Here is a 25,000-nt window from a genome sequence, read left to right as displayed (position 1 = left end):
CAATATGATATCAAAAGAGCTAGGCATTTTTGAAGCTCAAAACTTGTCGCTTTTTAAGACTAAGAAAATAAGTGAGCTACTTTTTGGAAGGTGAACTACAAAACATGATAAATGCATGAATAAAAAGTCAGTAACTTAAAGAAAATCACTTCATTCAATATTTTAAAACTTGATAGATTATATATTTTATTATTTAATGAACCAAGTACTGACGTTACAATAAACAATAGCTGTAACTTCCATATATTTTTGAATTTTCAAACAGGGTTTGACAGTGAATAATTTAGCACTTGTATACCACTATCGGACCATAGCAGAGGACTTTTTTCCGGGTGAAATGTTACAATGGTTTTGTTTGTCCCAGGCGGCGCCGGCAGCCTTACAAAAATATTTTATGGAAGCTTATAAATCATGATAGGATGCGTAGACTGACTTCATATTTCAGGATTATACAGAAAAAATGTATACAATAGTCTTAAATTATAAGTAAAGAAATTAAAACTTAGCTTTGGGTATAATTTGATACGATCTTGAGATGTAAACATTTTGCGTGTTGATTTATTCTACTTCTTCAGCTTAGAGTTGTGAATTTCCACGTCTCTGCCTTTCAGTTGCTCCGAAAATAACCCCACGCACAGGAAGCAACGATGCACAACGCAAACCACCGCTGCAATGGAGATAAGTAGGTCAGCGGCCTCGAGCACTTTACACCTGTTGTTTCAGGTACCAGCATACCGTATTTCCTTGAATTGCCGCAGGGCATATAGTATGCGCCTGCCTTGAATTACTGCCGGGTCAAACTCGCTCCCCCAAAAAATTAGCGCATGCTTAGTATTACCGCCTGGTCAAACTTGTGACGTCACGAGTGACACTTCCCCTGTCATCATTTTCAAAATGGAGGAGGCTGATTTTAATACCGGTAATTTGAAATCGCATAAAGGGAAGAAGACTAAGAGCTATTCAGTAGGGGTGCAACAGTACACAAAAATTACGGTTTGGTACGTACCTCGGTTTAGAGGTCACGGTTCGGTTCATTTTCGGTACAGTAAGAAAACAACAAAATATACCTTTTTTGGTTATTTACCAAATTTGTAAACAATGGCTTTATCCTTCTAACATGAGGAAAACTATAATAATTCTGCCCACGTTAATCCACATTAAACTGTCTCAAGTTGTTGCTGTGATTAAATAAAATGAAAAAACCTTTCTTCTACATATAAAAAGTGCAAAATGTGAACTCATCATGCTTAATTTATTACAGTATTTGGGAAGCCTGTAGTTGACTTTTATTATGTACATGTTGTATTTTTATCAACATGCGATAGCAGGGACCCTGCTATTCAAAACTAGGCTGCTACATTACTAATGATTAATGTAACTATTGCTGAAAAATAGTACAATAGCAATGGGAGAGACTATTTATCCCTAAACACGATGGAGTTCAATGAAATAACAGACAGACAGGGCTTTGCTGCCCCTAACACGCACACACACACACACACAGCAAAATGAGCTAATGTTACGCTAAAAGCTAATTAGCCTTCACCTCAAACCTATACTGTGAGCTACCTGAGCTGCAGTTTAAGTTTCTAGAAGGTCAACGGGCTCATAGTGATGTTTGTAATAGTTGTGACTGGGAAGTGTTAAGTATAATTTGGGTAGAGTCCGCTGCTCCCCTGCTAAACGAATATCTCTGCTCGACGCTAAAGCATTGATTACATCGCTCTTAATACACACTGCTGATTGGCTATTACATCGCTCTGAATACGCACTGCTGATTGGCTTTGTATGTAACCAATCAGATGGTTGTGTGGGCAGGACAATGCTGGGTGCTCACTGCTGAGACAGAGGCAGAAAGCATAGCAGCTTGTGAAGACTTCTGCTTCCAAACTCGTTCTGTACGCCCGTTTGCCGAACCGGAACCCCCGTACCGAAACGGTTTAATACAAATACACGTACCATTACACCCCTACTATTCAGTAGGATTTAAGATCCAAGCTTACATCACACTCAGATTTTTACTGCATACCTTTGGTAAGTGTCGGAGTGAGAAGAGGTTTTAAAATAATGTGCGCATGCTTACTTTTACCGCATGCCTTTGGTAAGCGCAGGTGTGAGAGGAGGTTTTAAATTAATTAGCACACCGGCAGCAATTCAAGGAAATACCGTATAACATATATCGCCATTCAGATTATAAATGCATAAATGCTATCCGTTTTGGGCCATATTACCCAGCAATACTTGTGCGCTTATTATTGGAGGACATTTAGCTTTTATGTTTAGACATTTCCACAAGTGAACGCATTGCAGGACTGTTCATAATGAATATTTTGTGAAAGTTCATTTTGCCCACCGTTGCTGCTCTGGACACCCTATTAGTAAATGTGAAAAATATAGGCAGAAAAATGTGCTACGTTGAACCACCTAGGGCTGGGCGATATTGCCTTTTTGTAATACTGCAATATTTTTAGGCCATATCGCGATATACGATATATTTCTCGGTATTTTGCCTTAGCCTTGAATAAACACTGGATACATATAATCACAGCAGTATGGTGATTATTCTCCATACTGCACTAATATATGCTACTTTTAAAACTTTCATGCAGAGAAGGAAATCACAACTAAGTCAATTGACCAAAACTGTATTTATTAAACTTTTCAAATGATGCTACATATTAGCAGTAATGCTACTTTTGGTAGCAACGCTTGTGCTCCACACATAACAAATTAAAGTTGTCTATTCGACATATTTCCGATCGAAGCCGAACCACCGCCAGACGATGGACCCCGTGCTGTTTTTCTTGGGAATTAATTCATTCATTTGTTACGAGATTCGCACCTTCGTTCTCTTGCAACAACCCGCTAGCATCACAGCTAACGTTAGCCACGCCGCTACCTCTCTGCTGGGCGAGGGCGTATATGTATGTGAAGTAAGAGGTGACAGTATGTGACGTATGTAAGAATGTGCGCCTGCTTGTCTGTGAGAAGGAGACACAGGAAAGAGCGAGGAGAGCCTGTAGTGTAATGCCCGCAGCTAAAAACAACTGCGTGAGAACGTCTACTCCAATATTACGATATAGTCATTTTCTATATCGCACAGAGACAAACCCGCAATATTTCGCGTATATCGATATATCGCCCAGCTGTGGAACCACCTATGTTCTATTTTTTACTGTAATACTTTGCTACACTTTGTAGTCTATAACACAAAGCTGACACTAAGGCCATGTCCACACGAACAGAGAAACCTAATAAACGCATACATATCTCTGTGTTTAGGCCTCTCGTGTCTTTAAAAATGCAGACTTTTGCAAACGCTGGTCAAAGTGTAGAGTTCCAAAAGTCTCCGCTGAGCGTATGCGTGTACACGGCACAACCGGAGACTTGAGATGACGTCACGCTTGTGTCATTTCCAAGCTCAACAACACTGCCTTGCTGCCTTTAAACGCACCATAAGATGATTTATTCTATGTTTGGATGCGCTATTTTCACTCAACATGAATTAAAAAAAGATTCATTAAAATGGGCTTGGTGACACTCCCGTCAGCGCAAATGACAGTCAGCTGTTTTGGATGTGATGGCTGTGGAACCTCCACCTGATGGCACAACTTTGACAAGCAAGACTTTTTGCTCTGTGTCATAAGAAAGGTGCAACATTATCTTATGTTTTTAGTCCTTGTTTAACGACAAGTCATGAAGTGAACTTACGTGTCTTGCTTCCAGTATTGTAGATTGAGCCGGGCGCGACCGCGCACACACAAAAAGAGCGACCAAGCAGAAACAAAAAAAACAATGTAACGTCATCCTTGTAATTTGTACTGATGTGAAAGACAATATACACTTCATCATCCATGTACCATATCATTATATCCATGATTAAATGCTTTATAATTCCCTCAAACATGCAAAATGGTTTCCTTAGTGCGTGCTGATTTTAGAAATAATGTCGACTTCACTGCACATGTAATTCATCACCATTTTGCTGAACATGTTATAATTCTATTATTCCCTCTTTAATAGTGTTCCCAGGGCTCTGTGTACGTGCAGGCTGGGTTTAAAGATAATGGACAAGTCATTTTACGTGTAGTATATAAAAATAAAAATAATAAGAGGTGTAATGCCACCATTTGTCAGGATTTTGATTGGACAAAATGTGCATGACAGCAGGTGTATGTGTTTGTGTGTAGACAGACACTTTTGAAACTACACTTGTGTGAATAAAGACTGTTTTCACCCCAAATATGTGTTTTTGAAACACTCTGTAATCGTGTGGACATGGCCCAAGTTTTTTCTTTAATGTCAGTTTTGAGTATTATTTTTAAGATATATAAAAATATCTTAATATGGTACCAACATACTTTGACTTTTTGGTGAAAATTAGACACCCCTGTGTTAACATTTATATTCCAGAAATGTTTTTGTTTAAATGCTTGTTCCCCTGACTTATGACTTCAAAAGCAAATATGTAAAGGTTGTTCTCCAAGTACCACTTCAAGAAAAAAAAACGTTGCTCTCCAAGTACCACCATAATGACCAGTTGTGTAGTGGCCATAAGTATTCATTGAATATTTTTGGCCACAGTTTGAACAGTAAAACTGTTTGCATATTTATGTCATTCTCTGTATTACCACAGTTAGATAGTCACTGGCTTAGGGAATTGTGTAATACTATCATGAGGTGATTATACATTAAAATGCATATTAATTCACTGTAACACAGACCCGGGCATTCTGCGGCTCTATGTGCGTCCCTGTCCGGCCCGCGTGAGGCCAATCATAAATTACAAAATACATTTAAAAAAGTATCTACATCGAGTGTGCTATACAACGGTGCTGCTTTTGTCTAGAAAAGCGTTATTTGTATTACTTCTGTGTGGACGTGAATGTGAACAGCAGCAATCACAAATTACAAAATACATTTTTAAAAACATCTACATGTATGTCATGCATGCAATACCTCGCTGTACTTCAAATTGCTTCAATGACAAGGTCTAAAAGTGAATACGGAAAGTTTGCTGCTGGAGCCAACTCAACACATGTCTGCTCAGCACAGCACATTGTAAGTACAATACTTATTCATTGTTCTCATATATGACAGGAGAGCAAATGAGAGAGAGGACCCATGGGCGTTCCAGGTGCTCAAGGTCTGAGTGGACGCAAAGGAGAGAGAGGACCCATGGGCGTTCCAGGTGCTCAAGGTCTGAGTGGACGCAAAGGAGAGAGAGGACCCATGGGCGTTCCAGGTGCTCAAGGTCTGAGTGGACGCAAAGGAGACAAGGTATGTAGTTAAAGAGTCCACCAGGGGGCAGTGTTTACCCAGGAGTTGAATACAAGTCTTACATTCAAGCAGGATGAAATATTTCTGTCCTTGTAGTGCTTCACTATGAACATATTCTGAAGATAATATATTATACTTACAATTTCTTCCAAAGATTGTATAACATGTATTTCATTACTCTGTCTAATAGTGCTAACCTTTAACAGTTAATGTTACTCATTTTCATTAACTACTAGTTTCTCTATAACTGTTTTATATTGTTGTACTTTCTTTCTTATTCAAGAAAATGTTTTAAATGTATTTATTTTATTTTATATATATTTTTTGAAAAGGACCTTATGAATGAAATTAGATTGTTTGAAGGGTTCTTCAAACCAGGTCCAGTCCAGATTATGTCCAGGTCCAGTTTACCTGAATTGATTAACGTGGACCCCGACTTAAACAAGTTGAAAAACTTATTGGGGTGTTACCATTTAGTGGTCAATTGTACGGAATATGTACTGAACTGTGCAATCTACTAATAAAAGTTTCAATCAATCAATCAAAGTCGGGCTCAGCAACACACGCCTTCATTTATGTACACTCAAAATTAGGAAACACAACAATAGATTGCAAATATCTGTAAACAAAATTACATTTTCAAACTTCCCATCTTTTTTAATCTATATTGGCATCATTATCGGTTTCAACCATATAACTTTCTGAAGTCAAAAAATACTGAATACATGTTTTAATGAGGGTAAAAAGTGAATATCTGTTTTTGGCCTTAAAAAAAACCTTTCACTGAATGCTATAATTAAATTGACTTAGTCATGACTGTCAATGAACTCTCCTAAAATAACAGAAACCATATTAAGTTTCATAAACAAACCAATAATTAAACACATTTTTCCAACTTCCACCCAAAAGGAAGACACAATATGACAATACCAAAACAAAAGCAGGGTGGATTCAGACTCCTTACAACAAAATAGGTATTCATCCGACTCTTGTCACATTCCATAGTTTTAACATTTTTCTTGTGTTCGAAAAGTTATAAATAATTTTAATTTGAAATTAACAATTTTGCAAATCGATAGTAGTTTCGTAGATTAATTTGAATATTTCTTCAGTCAAAAAGCAGTCAAAAATGTCCTCCCATTTTCCATATGTGTTATATGAGCATCCTTCAAAGATTTCTTTATTAAATAAACATTATATTATTTTATATTTATTTTAGTTCCTTTTTGCCAACTAGAATTTCTTATTAGAGGTTTAAAAACTAATAATTTAGTAGTTCCGTAATTAATTATTTGTTTCCATCTTTTCCCAATGATTCCAGTTAGTTGATTGAATGAAAAACTTGAACAAGCATCATCATACATAGTTCTAAAGGCCTACTGAAATGAGATTTTCTTATTTAAACGGGGATAGCAGGTCCATTCTATGTGTCATAATTGATCATTTCGCGATATTGCCATATTTTTGCTGAAAGGATTTAGTAGAGAACATCAACCATTAAGTACGTAAGTTTTGGTCGCTAAAAAAAAAGCCTTGCCTGTACCGGAAGTAGCAGACGATGTGCGTGTGACGTCACTGGTTGTAGGGCTCCTTACATTGTTTATATTCACAGCCACCAGCAGCAAGAGCGATTCGGACCGAGAAAGCGACGATTTCCCAACTAATTTGAGCGAGAATGAAAGATTCGTGGATGAGGAAAGTTAGAGTGAAGCAATAGAAAAAAAAGGCTAGGGCAGTGGGAGCGATTCAGATGTTATTCGACACATTTACTAGGATAATTCTGGAAAATTCCTTATCTGATTATTGTGTTACTAGTGTTTTAGTGAGATTATAAAGTCATACCTGAAATTGGGAGGGGTTTGGTGACCAGCAGTGTCTCTGATGGAAGCCATGGAGGAGCCAAGAAAGTGGCAGCAGGCTATTTGACAGCTGCTGCAGGAAAAACGACACAAGCTCCGCTGATGTCTCCGATAAGAGCCGACTTATTACCACAATTTTCTCACCGAAACCTGCTGGTTGACATGTGGTAGAGAAACATGTTCGCTTGACTGCTCTGTTCCATAGTAAAGCTTCACAACAAACAAAGAAACACCGGCTGTGTTTTGGTTGCTAAAGGCGGCTGCAATCCACCGCTTTCCACCAACAGCATTCTTCTTTGACGTCTCCATTATTAATTGAACAAATTGCAAAAGATTCAGCAACACAGATGTCCAAAATACTGTGTAATTATGCAATTAAATTGGACAACTTTTAGCTGTGAGTGGTGCTTGGATAAAATGTCCACTACAAACAATAACGTCACAAACACGCGTCAACATAAGCGTCATCATTCTGCAATGTTTTCAACAGGAAACTTTGCGGGAGATTTAAAATTGCAATTTAGTAAACTAAAGCGGCCGTATTGGCATGTGTTGCAATGTTAAAATTTCATCATTGATGTATAAAGTATCAGACTGCGTGGTCGGTAGTGGTGGCTTTCAGTAGGCCTTTAAATTCATCATACTTCATAATCTTACCGTTCTCATTGATAATGTCATTGACAAAAATGATTCCTCTTTCAAACATAGTTTACCAAAAGAAAGGCTTTCCATCTATTACAACAATAGAGTTCATCCATATTATCTTCTGCAAAATGTCATCTCTTTTTTCTGGCACATCAAATAGAAAACACCACCATGAGTGGATTGTTTCCTTCATGAACCTCGCCATGTTTCCCAGCAGACTCTCTCTCTACATAAGGAAAATGCGAGGTCATCAATTGTAAAAACGGATACAATTTATTTTGATACAGTACATGTTTTTTGTCCAACAGGACACTTGTGTACCACTCAGTGTTTAATTACGTCTTTGGAACAATTGATGCTTTTAAAGACAGGCACATAGCTTCATGGTTGAGAAGTTTCAGCCCCTCATATTCATTGTACAAAACCTTTCTTCTAATCTTTTCTGGTTTGCCGTCCCAGACAAAATGGAAGACCCTCTGCTCATAGACCTTAAAGTTTTTTGATGGAGCTGGTAATGACAAAAACAAATAAATACATTGAGGAATGATTAACGAGTTGACAATAGATATTTTACCATACAAGATTAAGGATTTCCCTTTCCATAATTGCATAATTTTATCCAGTTTTCTTAATCGATTAACATAATTTACTGAGCCGAGATCTTCCAGATTCTCTGGGACAAAAACACCAAGTATGTTAAATGGTCCATCTGTCCACAAAACAGGCACTTTGCATTGCTATCGAAATAACGTTCCCTTTAGATTTCCGATTATTATTTTACATTTACCATATTTTAGCTTTAGCCCAGATTGCTGTGAAAATATGTCCAAATGATTAAGAAGCTTTCGCAAACAATGAGGATCGGGGCTGATAAAGAAGCTTGTATCTTCGGCATACATTATTTTACTTTCAATAATATTATTACTGAGCCCTTCAATATTTTTATTCAATCTTTTACCGTCAATATTTCCATAGCAATAATAAATAAGTATGGAGACAAAAGGCACCCTTGTTTTAGACCTCTTAATAGAAGTATTGTCCCAGAGATGTATCCATTATTGATGATTCTACAGTTCATTTAAATATATAGCGTCTTGATCCAGTGTAGTAAGGTGTTGCCAAAATTGAAACAAACTAAGCTTTTACACATCTAGGCTAATTTTGTAAAATTCTTTCTCCAGGTTGACTGTAAAAATTGATCCTTTTTTATTTTCCATATTATAATTTTCTATCATTTCTAATAACTGTCTAATATTGTTTCCTATGTTACTTAATTGTATGAAACCTGATTGATCTTGGTGAATAATATTTCACCCTAACCCTAATATTTGACAAAACAGACTTAAGTCCTTAAGCAAAACATTTTGCCAGGATCTTGGCATCGTATCACTGAAGTGTCATTGGTCTCCAATTTTTTAGATAAACTTGGTCTTTATACTCACCATTTATTTCCTGTTTCAGAATAAAGAAATAAGACCTTCTGTTTGAGTGTTAGACAAAAACATGTGTTTTATATGAGTAATTAAAACTACAAAAGCAGTTGTTTCTTAACCTCTTCATAAAATACTTGATAGACCTCAATAGGTATTCCACCTAATTCTGGGGTTTCCCTGGATGAAAAGACTTAACAGCTTCCACAAGTTCTTCCTCTCTAATGAGGCCTTTACATGAATGGCTTTCTTCTGAAGTCAATTTTCTTTTATAATTTTCTGGAAAAAAAAAGTTTCAGGAGAGATTACTTTATTAGAAAAAATATTTCCAAAGTAATTTTCCTTTACTTTCAACAATGTGGTGTGTGTATCCAATACCTTTCCATTTGTTTTAATACGTATGGAAATGTTCTTTTTATAACGTTTTTTTGCTTGGATATTTCAAATGAATTTTGAACACTTATCACCTTTTTTTCATCCAGATTGCTCTGTTGCAGTCATAACTTTAAAATAATTGTTTTTCAGTTAAGTTTAACTCTTCTTTTTTGGCTGTAAAAGGAATTCAGTTGCTCGCTAATTAGATTATCACTACTATCAATGTTTTTTGTAAATCCTCAATTTCTTTCTTTAATTCCTGTTAGACCATTTTAAGTTTTTTTTCTCCATGAAGAGTACGCAATGGCATATCCCCTTAAATATTTGAAGGCTTCCCAGGCGATTTGGCGATTTGATGATCCTATATTATTTTTAAATTAGTCAGTAATAAGTTTTTTACAACGAAATGAACCCAGATTTCCCTCGCCCGGACGTGGGTCACCGGGGCCCCGCTCTGGAGCCAGGCCCGGAGTTGGGGCACGATGGCGAGCGCCTGGTGGTCGGGCCTGTTCCCATGGGGCCCGGCCGGGCACAGCCCGAAGAGGCAACGTGGGTCATCCCTCCAATGGGCTCACCACTCATAGGAGGGGCCATAGAGGTCGGGTGCATTGTGAGCTGGGCGGCAGCCGAAGGCAGGGCACTTGGCGGTCCGATCCTCGGCTACAGAAGCTAGCTCTTGGGACGTGGAACGTCACCTCACTGGGGGGGAAGGAGCCTGAGCTAGTGCGCGAGGTAGAGAAGTTCCGGCTGGATATAGTCGGACTCACTTCGACGCACAGCAAGGGCTCTGGACCCTCTTCCACTCTGGCGTTGCCGGCAGTGAGAGGCGACGGGCTGGGGTGGCAATTCTGGTTGCCCCCCGGCTCAAAGCCTGTACGTTTGAGTTCAACACAGTGGACGAGAGGGTAGCTTCCCTTCGCCTTCGGGTGGGGGGACGGGTCCTGACTGTTGTTTGTGCTTACGCACCAAACAGCAGTTCAGAATACCCACCCTTTTTGGGTACACTCGAGGGAGTACTGGAAAGTGCTCCTCCGGGTGATTCCCTTGTCCTACTGGGAGACTTCAACGCTCATGTTGGCAACGACAGTGAAACCTGGAGAGGCGTGATTGGGAAGAATGGTCGCCCGGATCTAAACCCGAGTGGTGTTTTGCTATTGGACTTTTGTGCTCGTCACAGTTTGTCGATAACAAACACCATGTTCAAACATAAGGGTGTCCATATGTGCACTTGGCACCAGGACACCCTAGGCCGCAGTTCCATGATCGACTTTGTAGTTGTGTCATCGGATTTGCGGCCTTATGTTTTGGACACTCGGGTGAAGAGAGGGGCGGAGCTTTCTACCGATCACCACCTGGTGGTGAGTTGGCTGCGATGGTGGGGGAGGATGCCGGACAGACCTGGCAGGCCCAAGCGCATTGTGAGGGTCTGCTGGGAACGTCTGGCAGAGTCTCCTGTCAGAGAGAGTTTCAATTCACACCTCCGGGAGAACTTTGAACATGTCACGAGGGAGGTGCGGGACATTGAGTCCGAGTGGACCATGTTCCGAACCTCTATTGTCGAGGCGGCTGATTGGAGCTGTGGCCGCAAGGTTGTTGGTGCCTGTCGTGGCGGTAATCCCAGAACCCGTTGGTGGACACCAGCAGTGAGGGATGCCGTCAAGCTGAAGAAGGACTCCTATCGGGTTCTTTTGGCTCATAGGACTCCGGAGGCAGTGGACGGGTACCGACGGGCCAAGCGGTGTGCAGCTTTAGCGGTCGCGGAGGCAAAAACTCGGACATGGGAAGAGTTCGGGGAAGCCATGGAAAACGACTTCCGGACGGCTTCGAAGCGATTCTGGACCACCATACGGCGCCTCAGGAAGGGGAAGCAGTGCACTATCAACACCGTGTATGGTGCGGATGGTGTTCTGCTGACTTCGACTGCGGATGTTGTGGATCGGTGGAGGGAATACTTCGAAGACCTCCTCAATCCCACCAACACGTCTTTCTTTGAGGAAGCGGTGCCTGGGGAATCTGTAGTGGACTCTCCTATTTCTGGGGCTGAGGTCGCTGAGGTAGTTAAAAAGCTCCTCGGCGGCAAGGCCCCGGGGGTGGATGAGATCCGCCCGGAGTTCCTTAAGGCTCTGGATGCTGTGGGGCTGTCTTGGTTGACAAGACTCTGCAGCATCGCGTGGACATCGGGGGCGGTACCTCTGGATTGGCAGACCGGGGTGGTGGTCCCTCTCTTTAAGAAGGGGGACCGGAGGGTGTGTTCCAACTATCGTGGGATCACACTCCTCAGCCTTCCCGGTAAGGTTTATTCAGGTGTACTGGAGAGGAGGCTTCGCCGGATAGTCGAACCTCGGATTCAGGAGGAACAGTGTGGTTTTCGTCCTGGTCGTGGAACTGTGGACCAGCTCTATACTCTCGGCAGGGTTCTTGAAGGTGCATGGGAGTTTGCTCAACCAGTCAACATGTGCTTTGTGGACTTGGAGAAGGCATTCGACCGTGTCCCTCGGGAAGTCCTGTGGGGAGTGCTCAGAGAGTATGGGGTATCGGAATGTCTTATTGTGGCAGTCCGCTCCCTGTATGATCAGTGTCAGAGCTTGGTCCGCATTGCTGGCAGTAAGTCGGACACGTTTCCAGTGAAGGTTGGACTCCGCCAAGGCTGTCCTTTGTCACCGATTCTGTTCATAACTTTTATGGACAGAATTTCTAGGCGCAGTCAAGGCGTTGAGGGGTTCCGGTTTGGTGGCCACGGGATTAGGTCTCTGCTTTTTGCAGATGATGTAGTCCTGATGGCTTCATCTGGCCGGGATCTTCAGCTCTCACTGGATCGGTTCGCAGCCGAGTGTGAAGCGACCGGAATGAGAATCAGCACCTCCAAGTCCGAGTCCATGGTTCTCGCCCGGAAAAGGGTGGAGTGCCATCTCCGGGTTGGGGAGGAGACCCTGCCCCAAGTGGAGGAGTTCAAGTACCTAGGAGTCTTGTTCACGAGTGGGGGAAGAGTGGATCGTGAGATCGACAGGCGGATCGGTGCGGCGTCTTCAGTAATGCGGACGTTGTATCGATCCGTTGTGGTGAAGAAGGAGCTGAGCCGGAAGGCAAAGCTCTCAATTTACCGGTCGATCTACGTTCCCATCCTCACCTATGGTCATGAGCTTTGGGTCATGACCGAAAGGATAAGATCACGGGTACAAGCGGCCGAAATGAGTTTCCTCCGCCGGGTGGCGGGGCTCTCCCTTAGAGATAGGGTGAGAAGCTCTGCCATCCGGGAGGAACTCAACGTAAAGCCGCTGCTCCTCCACATCGAGAGGAGCCAGATGAGGTGGTTCGGGCATCTGGTCAGGATGCCACCCGAACGCCTCCCTAGGGATGTGTTCAGGGCACGTCCAGCTGGTAGGAGGCCACGGGGAAGACCCAGGACACGTTGGAAAGACTATGTCTCCCGGCTGGCCTGGGAACGCCTCGGGATCCCCCGGGAAGAGCTAGACGAAGTGGCTGGAGATAGGGAAGTCTGGGCTTCCCTGCTTAGGCTGCTGCCCCCGCGACCCGACCTCGGATAAGCGGAAGATGATGGATGGATGGATGGAAGTTTTTTTTTTTCAATGAATTATTCATCCTGTAGAAGCATTTGATTCAACTTCCAATATCTGGGCTCACATGTATTATCTTCAATTGCAGTTTTTTAAACCTATACAATTATTATCAGAACACAATTTATCATTGCTTGATATTGCAGTCACTTTGTTTAGCAATGAAAATGGTATATAAAAAATAGTCAATAGGACTTGCCTGGTTTTGTCTTCTCCACATATATTTTACTAACCTAGTATTTTTTAATCTCCAGATATCAATTAAATCAAATGCATCCATAACATTTTTAATCTTTTGTAAAGATTAAGGAGGGTTAGTAACCCTCTGGAGAGAGCAAGCACTCCGTCTTTGCATTTGGAGTTGATCAACTTTACAACCATAGGTCTCGGTCTAGCATCCTCTTTGCGTTTGCCAATCCTGTGTGCTCGTTCCATTTGGATCCTCTTGACTTCTTCATCCGAAATGCCCAGTTGCTTCTGCAGAATGGCTGTGACGATGTTCTCCGCGATGCTGTAAGTCTCTTCTACATCTTTCAGTTCAGTTCAGTTCAGTTTATTTTCAGTCTAACAAAAACATATTCAAACATAGATCACGATTCAAAAATGAATAACATGACTGAAACGGGCAGAAGCAAAAAAGCTTATATGCCCAACATAAATTTTTTACATTCAATTAAGTTACCTTTTCTAATAATTCTGCAACACAAAAAGAAATATAGTCATTCAGCATCCACATTCAAGCTGCCCCCCAACAAACAATACAAAAATATGTACCTACACACATACACTTTTCTGTAAATAGATAAACATACATACCTTCTAAATACAACATTTAACCAAACAAACATAAATTTCTAGTTCACATAACTTTTTAAAATACATTGTGACATGTTCTTTTTGAAATTAAATACTGAGTCACTCATTTTTATTTCTTTACCAACAGAATTCCACAAATTAACACCGAGAACAGATAAACATCTACATTTAACCACTAGTCTTGCTTTTGGTAAAATAAACCTAGATTCATCTCTTAGATTGTATTTGCTGGTCTGTAGAGAGAAGTATTTTTGAATTCCTTCTGGAAGAGTATTTATTTTTGCTTTGAACATTATCTGTGTTATTTTATAATAAACAATATCTTGAAATTTCATAAGTTTTGATTTAACAAATAATGGATGGGTATGGTCATAATATCCTGCTTTGTTTATTAGCCTGACAGCTTTTTTTTGCAGCAAAACAATATCATTAGTTATGGTTTTAAAAGTGGTTCCCCAGAGTTCTACACAGTATGTCATGTATGGAAGTATCAAAGTATAATAAATTGTTAACAAAGAATTATAATTAAGTAATTCTTTAGTTTTATACAAAACACCAAGTGTTTTTGATATTTTTGTTTTTATATAATTTACATGTCTACATGATCATTTATAATCAATTATAACTCCCAAAAACTTAGTATCAAAGACACGCTCAATTTTATATCCATTTATTTTAATATTTACTTCATTAGATACCTCAGTTTTGGTACCAAATATCATAAATTTAGTTTTAGCAATATTAAGTGATAATTTATTCATATCAAACCAGTTTTTAAGCACTGTCATTTCTTGTTCTATTTTTACCAAAAGTTCATTAAAAGATTTTCCAGAACAAAGGATAGTTGTATCATCAGCAAACATAAAAAATGTTAAGAAACTTGATGCATCACAAAAATCATTAATGAAAATTGTAAATAACTTAGGACCAATTATAGAACCCTGTGGAATTCCACAAACTATATTTTTAAATCCAGATATTGTATTATCCACCTGAACACATTGTTTTCTATTTTCTAGATAGCTCTTGATCCAGGACAGAGCTGGCCCTCGGATGCCGTACTTATCCAACTTATTTATTAACTGTCTGTGGTCAATGGTATCGAAGGCCTTTTTTAAATCAATATAGATGGCTATTGTAAATTCATCATTATCCATAGCAGTACTAACCTCCTCCAGCATATGCATTACTGCATACGTAGTTGTTCGATTTTCCCTAAAACCATACTGCTGCTGCTTAAGCAAGGTGTTTTTTTCCAGAAAATTATTTAACTGTTTTGTAAAAAGCTTTTCTAAAATTTTTGAAAATTGAGTGAGTATTGAAATCGGTCTATAATTTTCCATAAGATGCTTATTTCCGTTTTTAAAAACAGGAATAACCTTTGCTATCTTCATATCATCTGGGAAGTATCCACACATGAATGATTGATTACATATGTGAGCCAATGGCTTAGGAATTAAATGAATACATTCTTTAATAATTACCATATCTATGTGATGTATGTCTGTAGATGTTTTACTTTTAAAGGCTCTTACTGTTTGAATTATATCCACTTCTGTTACTCCACTCAAAAACATTGATTTTAAATGAGGGTTTATTGTGTTTTTAGTCAAGCCTGTGTCCTCATAAACAGGTATTTTTTCTGCAAGTGCAGGGCCCATATTAACCAAATAGTCATTAAATTCTTCCACTATCATTTCTTTTTTGTTTAGTTTTATATTATTATCATTTATAAAGTAGCTCGGAGTCTCATGATTTTTACATCTATTACCTAAAACCTGGTTGATTGTGTTCCATGTTTGTTTAATATTATTTTTGCTATCTTCAAATTTCTCGTTATAATAACTTTTCTTTTGCTTTCGTAGAATAGAAGTCAACTTATTTTTATAAATTTTATACTCCCTTTCATTTTGTTCAGTTTTATTTTTTAAGTAACTATCATACAGAACATTTTTTCTATTGGAGGCCATTACTAGACCCTTCGTCATCCAAGGCTTATTTTTACTCACTTTCTTTAGTGTGGACTTCACGACTGGACAGCAGGAATTATAAAGTTCTATCCATTTAAACAGAAATGCCCTGTATGAATCATTACAATTTTCAACATACACCCCTTCCCAGAAACATTTTGAAAGCTCATTCTTAAATGCTTGTATTCTTTCAGGTGTCCTTAATCTTGTTAATTTCAACAATGTTTTTTGTGCTATATTATTTACAATCATACTTTGAATATTCACAAACACTGGAAAATGATCTGTGATGTCACTAAGGAGTATTCCACCTGTAGTTATGTCATGGATATTTGTAAAAATATTGTCAATGAGGGTAGCAGATTCTCGCGTTATTCTGCTTGGTTTATCAATTATTGGTTGCAAACCATAAGTAAACATTTCATTTATAAAGTCATTAGTTGGTTTATGGGTTCTCCATTTTAATAAATCAAAATTGAAATCTCCACACACAAAGACACATTTCTTTTTAGCTAGTTTTCCAAGTACTTTTAGTAGGCTGTCATGGAAAAGCTCTACATGTGACCCAGGTGTCCTATAAATACAACTCAAATATGCACTACGTTCGTTGTTTATTTGTATTTTTATAGTCATACTCTCCATAACATCATCTATAACTAGACTGTCGATAATTTCACAGTCATATTTTTTTCGTACATAGAACGCAACGCCACCTCCTTTTTAATTTTTTCTATTTATATTATAAAAATCATAACCTTCTAATATAAACATATCATTAATTTCATCTGTCAACCATGTCTCTGAGATGCAATTGCTTGGAATGTTGATTTTAAAGATTCCAAACACTCTTGTATCTTCTCAAAATTAGCCCTGAGACTTCTACTATTAAAATGAATAAGCAAAAAACCCTTTAAATCCACATTTTTAAAACTATCCTCTGAGTAATATGAAACATTTATGTTATGTAATCCACTTAGATTAATTTCTGGATCAATGTCATTACAAAATTCTCCTACTTTATCATCATTCATTTCTAAATAACTTAAATTTAGTTCCTTACAGCTTATCCTGTCTTGAATATCTTCTTGCCCAGCTATACTGCTTTCTTCCTCGTCAGAAATATAAAACTCAGTATTAGTCATCCTCCAAAGAAGTTTAACCAAAATATCAATAATGTACTAAAATGTACGATATAACTTAAAAAAACACACATTATCCATAATCCTAATGTCCATATACCATGTGTACCATACATTTTCATTGTCCACATACCATTTGTTGTCCTGATTCAACAAGTTATTTAAATTGTTCCAAGTCTTTCACGTTTTTAATCCATATTGGCTTCATTTGATCCGATCCATTTGGCTTTATGTAGACTTTGCCATGTCTCGTCCATGTAGATTGAATCTTATTTTCTTTCCTGAGAATGCGGCCACTTCTTGGAATTTCACCATTTTTCTTTGTCAGGTGCTCATTCAGATAAATTCCAGTGCCCTTTAGCTTTTTGGACTGTCTCAGCAGCTCCATTTTGTGTTTCTGGTTAACCATCTGCATCACTATTATTGGTCTTGCTTTAACATTCTTGTTTGGAAATGAATAGCATGTTGATATGTTTTGTTTCTCAACGATGATGTTTTTACCTCTGAAAAAGTCCAGGAGTTTTTGCTCAAGAGTTTCAAGTTCCTCCGTAGGAGCATCTTCACCTTGGTTCAGCCCAGCTGTAACTCGAGCATAACTGCGGTGTTTCAACTCTAGTCCTGTGACCACAATGTCATTGACAAGTGATTGTTGCTCCAAATCCTCACATCTCTGCTCCAAAAGTTCAATCCTTTTGTCTCTGGATCACATTCTCCTTCAGCTCCTTCACTTCCTCCATGAGGCCCATGATGTTTCCTTGTTGCTTTAGAACCTTAGCAATCTCTTCACCCATGAAGTTTAGAGATTTCTTTATCTCTTCAAGTTCCTCTGACAACTTTTTAATTGTTATTGTCATCTTTTCAAGTAATTTTACACAGGTATTTTAGGTAACTTGATGAGTTGCACTGAAGTTTTCAGAAGGCCTGTTTGGGCCTTGATTTGATACTCCTAAAATACCTTTTTCAGAGTCCAATGTTGTTGCAATATCCCCAAAGTAGTGAAGTAAAGTATTCCTTCACCATCAGCAATGGAGCATTTCAAGATATTTGTCTCAGATTCCAGATATATTTGATGAATTGTAGAGAGACTCTGAGCAGGCAGAAGCATTGGCAGCCATCTTGTCACCTTCATCTTCATAATCAGCAACTTTTCCCGCATGCTCCTGCATGAGTTCAACAAGTCCGCCTTTAATTTCTCGCTCTCTGTTGTCAGTCTAGTAGTTTCGAGTTCCTGGCTTGTTAACTCAACTTTTAGTGTCGTCTTTTCCTTTTTTATCTCCACCATTTCAGCGTGATTGTACTTGCCTGATTTTTTTTTAGCTCTGAAACGTCAGTTATTAGTTCAATCAAAATGTCCAGTTTTTCAAGTTTTTCAACCATAGCTCGCAACATTTTTCGATCGTCCGGAATAAACATTGCATTTTCGTCCAAATCCCTAGAGGACAATTGATCACGGACGTGTTTAGATTCCTTTGATCCGCGTTGTGGCATAGTTGCAGGGGAACAATGGGCCACTCGGCGTTCGAGGCACCTTATTTTCAGCCAAATCACCCTCGTGAGTAGAATATATCTCACCAATTGCAGAGAGGCGGATATATATAGTGTAAATGACTTCAAATCTTGTGTCACTGGCGCGTTTATGCCATTTATCACATTACATACTGGGACTTGTGTAGAGACTGTCTCAGCTCACGGTGGCCTAACCTGCTGTCCTTTAAACTTGCTGTATTATATAAGTATTTCTGTCCTTATACTGTAGTGCATCAATACATACACTCTCTTCGAAATATAGTATGTGTTTCTAGCCTTGTACTGTAGTACACCAATACTACAAAAGATAGCATATACGTGTGTAGTTACACTTTTTTTTCTAAAGTGTTTGCGTCCTTGTTGTACATCAATATTACATCCCCCTTAAGATAGTATTTTATATAAGTATTTCAGTACATCAATACATACACTTTCTCCTATATAAGTACTTCAGTACATAAATACTTACACTTATTTCCAAAGATAGTGTATTGTAAAAGTATGTCAGTAAATCAATACTTAGTTTCTTCTAAAGATACAATGTCTAAGTATTTATGTCGTTGTACTATAGAACATCAATACATAAACTTTATTCTAAAGATTATATAAGTATTTCTGTCCATGCATTGTAGTACATCATTACTTAAACTGTCTTTGAAGTATTTCAGTACACGAATACTTATACAATATTCTATCTTTAGAAGAACGTGTAAGTGTTTCAGTACATCAATACTTAGTTTCTTCTAAGGGTACTATACATACAGTGCCCTCCAAAAGTATTGGAACAGTGAGTCCAATTTGTTTATATTTGTTGTAGACTGAAAACATTTGGGTTTGACAATAAAAGATGAGTATGGGACAATAGATCATCATGTTAGTTTTTATTTCCAGGTATTTGCATCTGGATCTGATACACAACTTAGAAGATAGCACCTTTTGGTTCAACCTACCCATTTTTCATGAGAGCAAAAGTATCGGAACATGTGACTGACAGATGTGTGTTGTTGCCCAGGTGTTTCCCAATTACATTGATTATTCAAACACTAAATAGCACTAAATGTCTGAGCTCAGTTTCAGATTGAGTAGGATAGGTTTTACCTGTGCAGACTGCATTTAGAGTTGGCGCCAACATGAAAACGAGAGTCTATGGGTCTATGGGTGAAAACAAAGCAATTGTGAATCTGAGAGAAGATGGACATTCAATCAGAGCCATTGCACAAGCATTGGCCATAGTGAGTACAACCGTTTGGAATGTTCTGAAGAAGAAAGAAACCACTGGTGTACTAGGCTACAGACGTGGAACAGGACCAAGGAAAACATCAGCAGTTGATGAAAGAAACATTGTGAGAGCTATAAAGAACAACTGTTAGTGACATCAGCAACAACCTCCTGAGGGCAGGAGTGAAGGTATCACAATCTACTGTTTGCAGAAGACTTCATGAACAGAAGTACAGAGATCACACCAGAAGATGCAAACCACTCGATAGCAAGAATAATTGGAAGGCCAGGCTACATTTTGGCCAAAAGGTGCAGGGATGAGCCTAAAAAATTCTGGGAAAATGTTTTATGGACTGATGAGACAAAGATTATCTTCTTCCAAAGTGATGGAAAGGCGAAAGTTTGGAGAAAGAAAGGATCTGCTCATGGTTAGGGTTAGGGTTAGGTTTGGGGTTAGGATTAGGGTTGGGGTAAGGGTGTGCTCGGTCCGTCTGCAGCCCGCCCGGGCGACGCCCACACCAGTCGCAGAACCCCCCGAGAACCCCGAAGGCGTACAACGCCAAACTCCTGGGTGTGCAGTGTGGTGGCAAACACGGCCAAATGGTTTTGGCTGTCCAACGACGCGTTTCGGTCCCTCAGACCTCATCAGGTTGGCTGTTCTCTAACACACGGCTTCTTACTTGTCTTCACAGCTGGATGTCCCCTCATCGACAGCTGGAGAGCGAATGAGCCGGTGGAGTAGGAGGAGGACTTATTTATGAGAGCTCTACAGGGGGTGGAGCTTCGGTTCCCCTGCAGTGTCACAACGGACCCCTCAGCCCAACCACGCAAGACAATGTAAATATGGTTGTTCTTTTGTGCCTCAACTCCTGTAATGTGTTTGAGCTCCTCACCACACTGACATGGTGCCACTTGCACTCACGTCCCTCGCAAACAGAGTCCCCAGGAAGCCCCACGACCGGCAGAACGCCACCCAAAGACGGACTGGAGGCACTGGCGGGTTAGGTTTGGGGTTAGGATTAGGGTTGGGGTAAGGGTGTGCTCGGTCCGTCTGCAGCCCGCCCGGGCGACGCCCACACCAGTCGCAGAACCCCCCGAGAACCCCGAAGGCGTACAACGCCAAACTCCTGGGTGTGCAGTGTGGTGGCAAACACGGCCAAATGGTTTTGGCTGTCCAACGACGCGTTTCGGTCCCTCAGACCTCATCAGGTTGGCTGTTCTCTGACACACGGCTTCTTACTTGTCTTCACAGCTGGATGTCCCCTCATCGACAGCTGGAGAGCGAATGAGCCGGTGGAGTAGGAGGAGGACTTATTTATGAGGGCTCTACAGGGGGTGGAGCTTCGGTTCCCCTGCAGTGTCACAACGGACCCCTCAGCCCAACCACGCAAGACAATGTAAATATGGTTGTTCTTTTGTGCCTCAACTCCTGTAATGTGTTTGAGCTCCTCACCACACTGACATGGTGCCACTTGCACTCACGTCCCTCGCAAACAGAGTCCCCAGGAAGCCCCACGACCGGCAGAACGCCACCCAAAGACGGACTGGAGGCACTGGCGGGTTAGGTTTGGGGTTAGGATTAGGGTTGGGGTAAGGGTGTGCTCGGTCCGTCTGCAGCCCGCCCGGGCGACGCCCACACCAGTCGCAGAACCCCCCGAGAACCCCGAAGGCGTACAACGCCAAACTCCTGGGTGTGCAGTGTGGTGGCAAACACGGCCAAATGGTTTTGGCTGTCCAACGACGCGTTTCGGTCCCTCAGACCTCATCAGGTTGGCTGTTCTCTAACACACGGCTTCTTACTTGTCTTCACAGCTGGATGTCCCCTCATCGACAGCTGGAGAGCGAATGAGCCGGTGGAGTAGGAGGAGGACTTATTTATGAGAGCTCTACAGGGGGTGGAGCTTCGGTTCCCCTGCAGTGTCACAACGGACCCCTCAGCCCAACCACGCAAGACAATGTAAATATGGTTGTTCTTTTGTGCCTCAACTCCTGTAATGTGTTTGAGCTCCTCACCACACTGACATGGTGCCACTTGCACTCACGTCCCTCGCAAACAGAGTCCCCAGGAAGCCCCACGACCGGCAGAACGCCACCCAAAGACGGACTGGAGGCACTGGCGGGTTAGGTTTGGGGTTAGGATTAGGGTTGGGGTAAGGGTGTGCTCGGTCCGTCTGCAGCCCGCCCGGGCGACGCCCACACCAGTCGCAGAACCCCCCGAGAACCCCGAAGGCGTACAACGCCAAACTCCTGGGTGTGCAGTGTGGTGGCAAACACGGCCAAATGGTTTTGGCTGTCCAACGACGCGTTTCGGTCCCTCAGACCTCATCAGGTTGGCTGTTCTCTAACACACGGCTTCTTACTTGTCTTCACAGCTGGATGTCCCCTCATCGACAGCTGGAGAGCGAATGAGCCGGTGGAGTAGGAGGAGGACTTATTTATGAGAGCTCTACAGGGGGTGGAGCTTCGGTTCCCCTGCAGTGTCACAACGGACCCCTCAGCCCAACCACGCAAGACAATGTAAATATGGTTGTTCTTTTGTGCCTCAACTCCTGTAATGTGTTTGAGCTCCTCACCACACTGACATGGTGCCACTTGCACTCACGTCCCTCGCAAACAGAGTCCCCAGGAAGCCCCACGACCGGCAGAACGCCACCCAAAGACGGACTGGAGGCACTGGCGGGTTAGGTTTGGGGTTAGGATTAGGGTTGGGGTAAGGGTGTGCTCGGTCCGTCTGCAGCCCGCCCGGGCGACGCCCACACCAGTCGCAGAACCCCCCGAGAACCCCGAAGGCGTACAACGCCAAACTCCTGGGTGTGCAGTGTGGTGGCAAACACGGCCAAATGGTTTTGGCTGTCCAACGACGCGTTTCGGTCCCTCAGACCTCATCAGGTTGGCTGTTCTCTAACACACGGCTTCTTACTTGTCTTCACAGCTGGATGTCCCCTCATCGACAGCTGGAGAGCGAATGAGCCGGTGGAGTAGGAGGAGGACTTATTTATGAGAGCTCTACAGGGGGTGGAGCTTCGGTTCCCCTGCAGTGTCACAACGGACCCCTCAGCCCAACCACGCAAGACAATGTAAATATGGTTGTTCTTTTGTGCCTCAACTCCTGTAATGTGTTTGAGCTCCTCACCACACTGACATGGTGCCACTTGCACTCACGTCCCTCGCAAACAGAGTCCCCAGGAAGCCCCACGACCGGCAGAACGCCACCCAAAGACGGACTGGAGGCACTGGCGGGTTAGGTTTGGGGTTAGGATTAGGGTTGGGGTAAGGGTGTGCTCGGTCCGTCTGCAGCCCGCCCGGGCGACGCCCACACCAGTCGCAGAACCCCCCGAGAACCCCGAAGGCGTACAACGCCAAACTCCTGGGTGTGCAGTGTGGTGGCAAACACGGCCAAATGGTTTTGGGTTAGGGTTAGGGTTAGGATTATGGTTAGGGTTAGGATTGGGGGAAGGGGAATGCACAGTCCGTCTGCAGCCCGCCCGGGCGACGCCCACACCAACCCCGGATTAGGGTTAGGGTTAGGATTATGGTTAGGGTTAGGATTGGGGGAAGGGGAATGCACAGTCCGTCTGCAGCCCGCCCGGGCGACGCCCACACCAACCCCGGAACCCCCCGAAGACCCCGAAAGATGCGCATGCTGCGTCAGACACATACAGCCAAATTAGTGACGGGCATGACTGGCCCTGCCATCCAGCGACGCGTTTCGGTCTCTTGACCTCTTCAGGCTGGCTTTGCACTGATTGCAGGATGTAAACATCTTTTTAACTGCGAGTCTGTGCCTACTGGGACACTTCTAATTCCCTAGTAGGTGGGGCACTTCTAATCCCCTAGACTTACGGCTACTCTATTTTTCTCTACAGCAGGATGTGTTCCCTTCGACTGCTGGAGAGTTCTGTGCCGTTTTGAGCCGGAGGAGAATATATAGGGAGGTCTGCAGTGGGCGGGGCTCTAGCTCAACACTGCAGCGTCGTTGTTTGACTTCTCCAAATGAATCCTACAGTTGTGATGGGTCTACTCGACGTTCATCACAACGTGGACAACTACACAGGTAAGTATTATGGTGTGTTATGAAAGATGTTTGGCTTCTCCAAATGAATCCTACAGTTGTGATGGGTCTACTCGACGTACAATGTTCATCACAACGTGGACAACCAAACAGCCAAATGAATCCTACAGTTGTGATGGGTCTACTCGACGTACAATGTTCATCACAACGTGGACAACCAGACAGGTAAGTATTATGGTGTGTTATGAAAGCATTAAAATGTTTGCTTTGATGTTTCTCCGACTCCTGTTTATTGTTGTGTCTACAACAAGTTTGTGTGTTAAACTTGTGGCCCCCCAACAACACACACACCACAACAAAGTCCCCAGAAGGCCCACGAATGATGGGACGCCACCCAGACGGACTGGAGGCACAGGCTTGGTTAGGATTATGGTTAGGGTTAGGATTGGGGGAAGGGGAATGCACAGTCCGTCTGCAGCCCGCCCGGGCGACGCCCACACCAACCCCGGAACCCCCCGAAGACCCCGAAAGATGCGCATGCTGCGTCAGACACATACAGCCAAATTAGTGACGGGCATGACTGGCCCTGCCATCCAGCGACGCGTTTCGGTCTCTTGACCTCTTCAGGCTGGCTTTGCACTGATTGCAGGATGTAAACATCTTTTTAACTGCGAGTCTGTGCCTACTGGGACACTTCTAATTCCCTAGTAGGTGGGGCACTTCTAATCCCCTAGACTTACGGCTACTCTATTTTTCTCTACAGCAGGATGTGTTCCCTTCGACTGCTGGAGAGTTCTGTGCCGTTTTGAGCCGGAGGAGAATATATAGGGAGGTCTGCAGTGGGCGGGGCTCTAGCTCAACACTGCAGCGTCGTTGTTTGACTTCTCCAAATGAATCCTACAGTTGTGATGGGTCTACTCGACGTTCATCACAACGTGGACAACTACACAGGTAAGTATTATGGTGTGTTATGAAAGATGTTTGGCTTCTCCAAATGAATCCTACAGTTGTGATGGGTCTACTCGACGTACAATGTTCATCACAACGTGGACAACCAAACAGCCAAATGAATCCTACAGTTGTGATGGGTCTACTCGACGTACAATGTTCATCACAACGTGGACAACCAGACAGGTAAGTATTATGGTGTGTTA

The 25,000-nt window shown here is 41.9% G+C and overlaps 1 long non-coding RNA gene across 3 annotated transcripts in view; it reads left to right on the top strand.

Annotated features, from left to right (window-relative positions):
• The window catches only part of LOC133569804 (uncharacterized), a 24,681-nt gene extending 1,741 nt beyond the window's left edge, over positions 1-22,940 (top strand). The window contains exons 2-8 of one of the 3 annotated variants that reach the window (XR_009809913.1): positions 612-682; positions 5,101-5,280; positions 20,527-20,671; positions 21,087-21,231; positions 21,647-21,791; positions 22,207-22,351; positions 22,767-22,940. This is a non-coding gene — a long non-coding RNA (uncharacterized LOC133569804). Of the gene's footprint in view, positions 1-611; positions 687-5,100; positions 5,281-20,526; positions 20,672-21,086; positions 21,232-21,646; positions 21,792-22,206; positions 22,352-22,766 lie in introns of all 3 variants that reach the window. The other 2 variants (XR_009809911.1, XR_009809912.1) reach the window with 2 other exon arrangements.
• Positions 22,941-25,000: the final 2,060 nt, after the last annotated feature.

The sequence above is a fragment of the Nerophis ophidion genome, linkage group LG15 (genome assembly GCF_033978795.1).
Source record: "Nerophis ophidion isolate RoL-2023_Sa linkage group LG15, RoL_Noph_v1.0, whole genome shotgun sequence".
NCBI classification, from domain to species: Eukaryota; Metazoa; Chordata; class Actinopteri; order Syngnathiformes; family Syngnathidae; genus Nerophis; species Nerophis ophidion.
The sequence above is the reverse complement of the archived record's forward strand: the minus strand, read 5'-3'. Positions and strand labels throughout refer to the sequence as shown.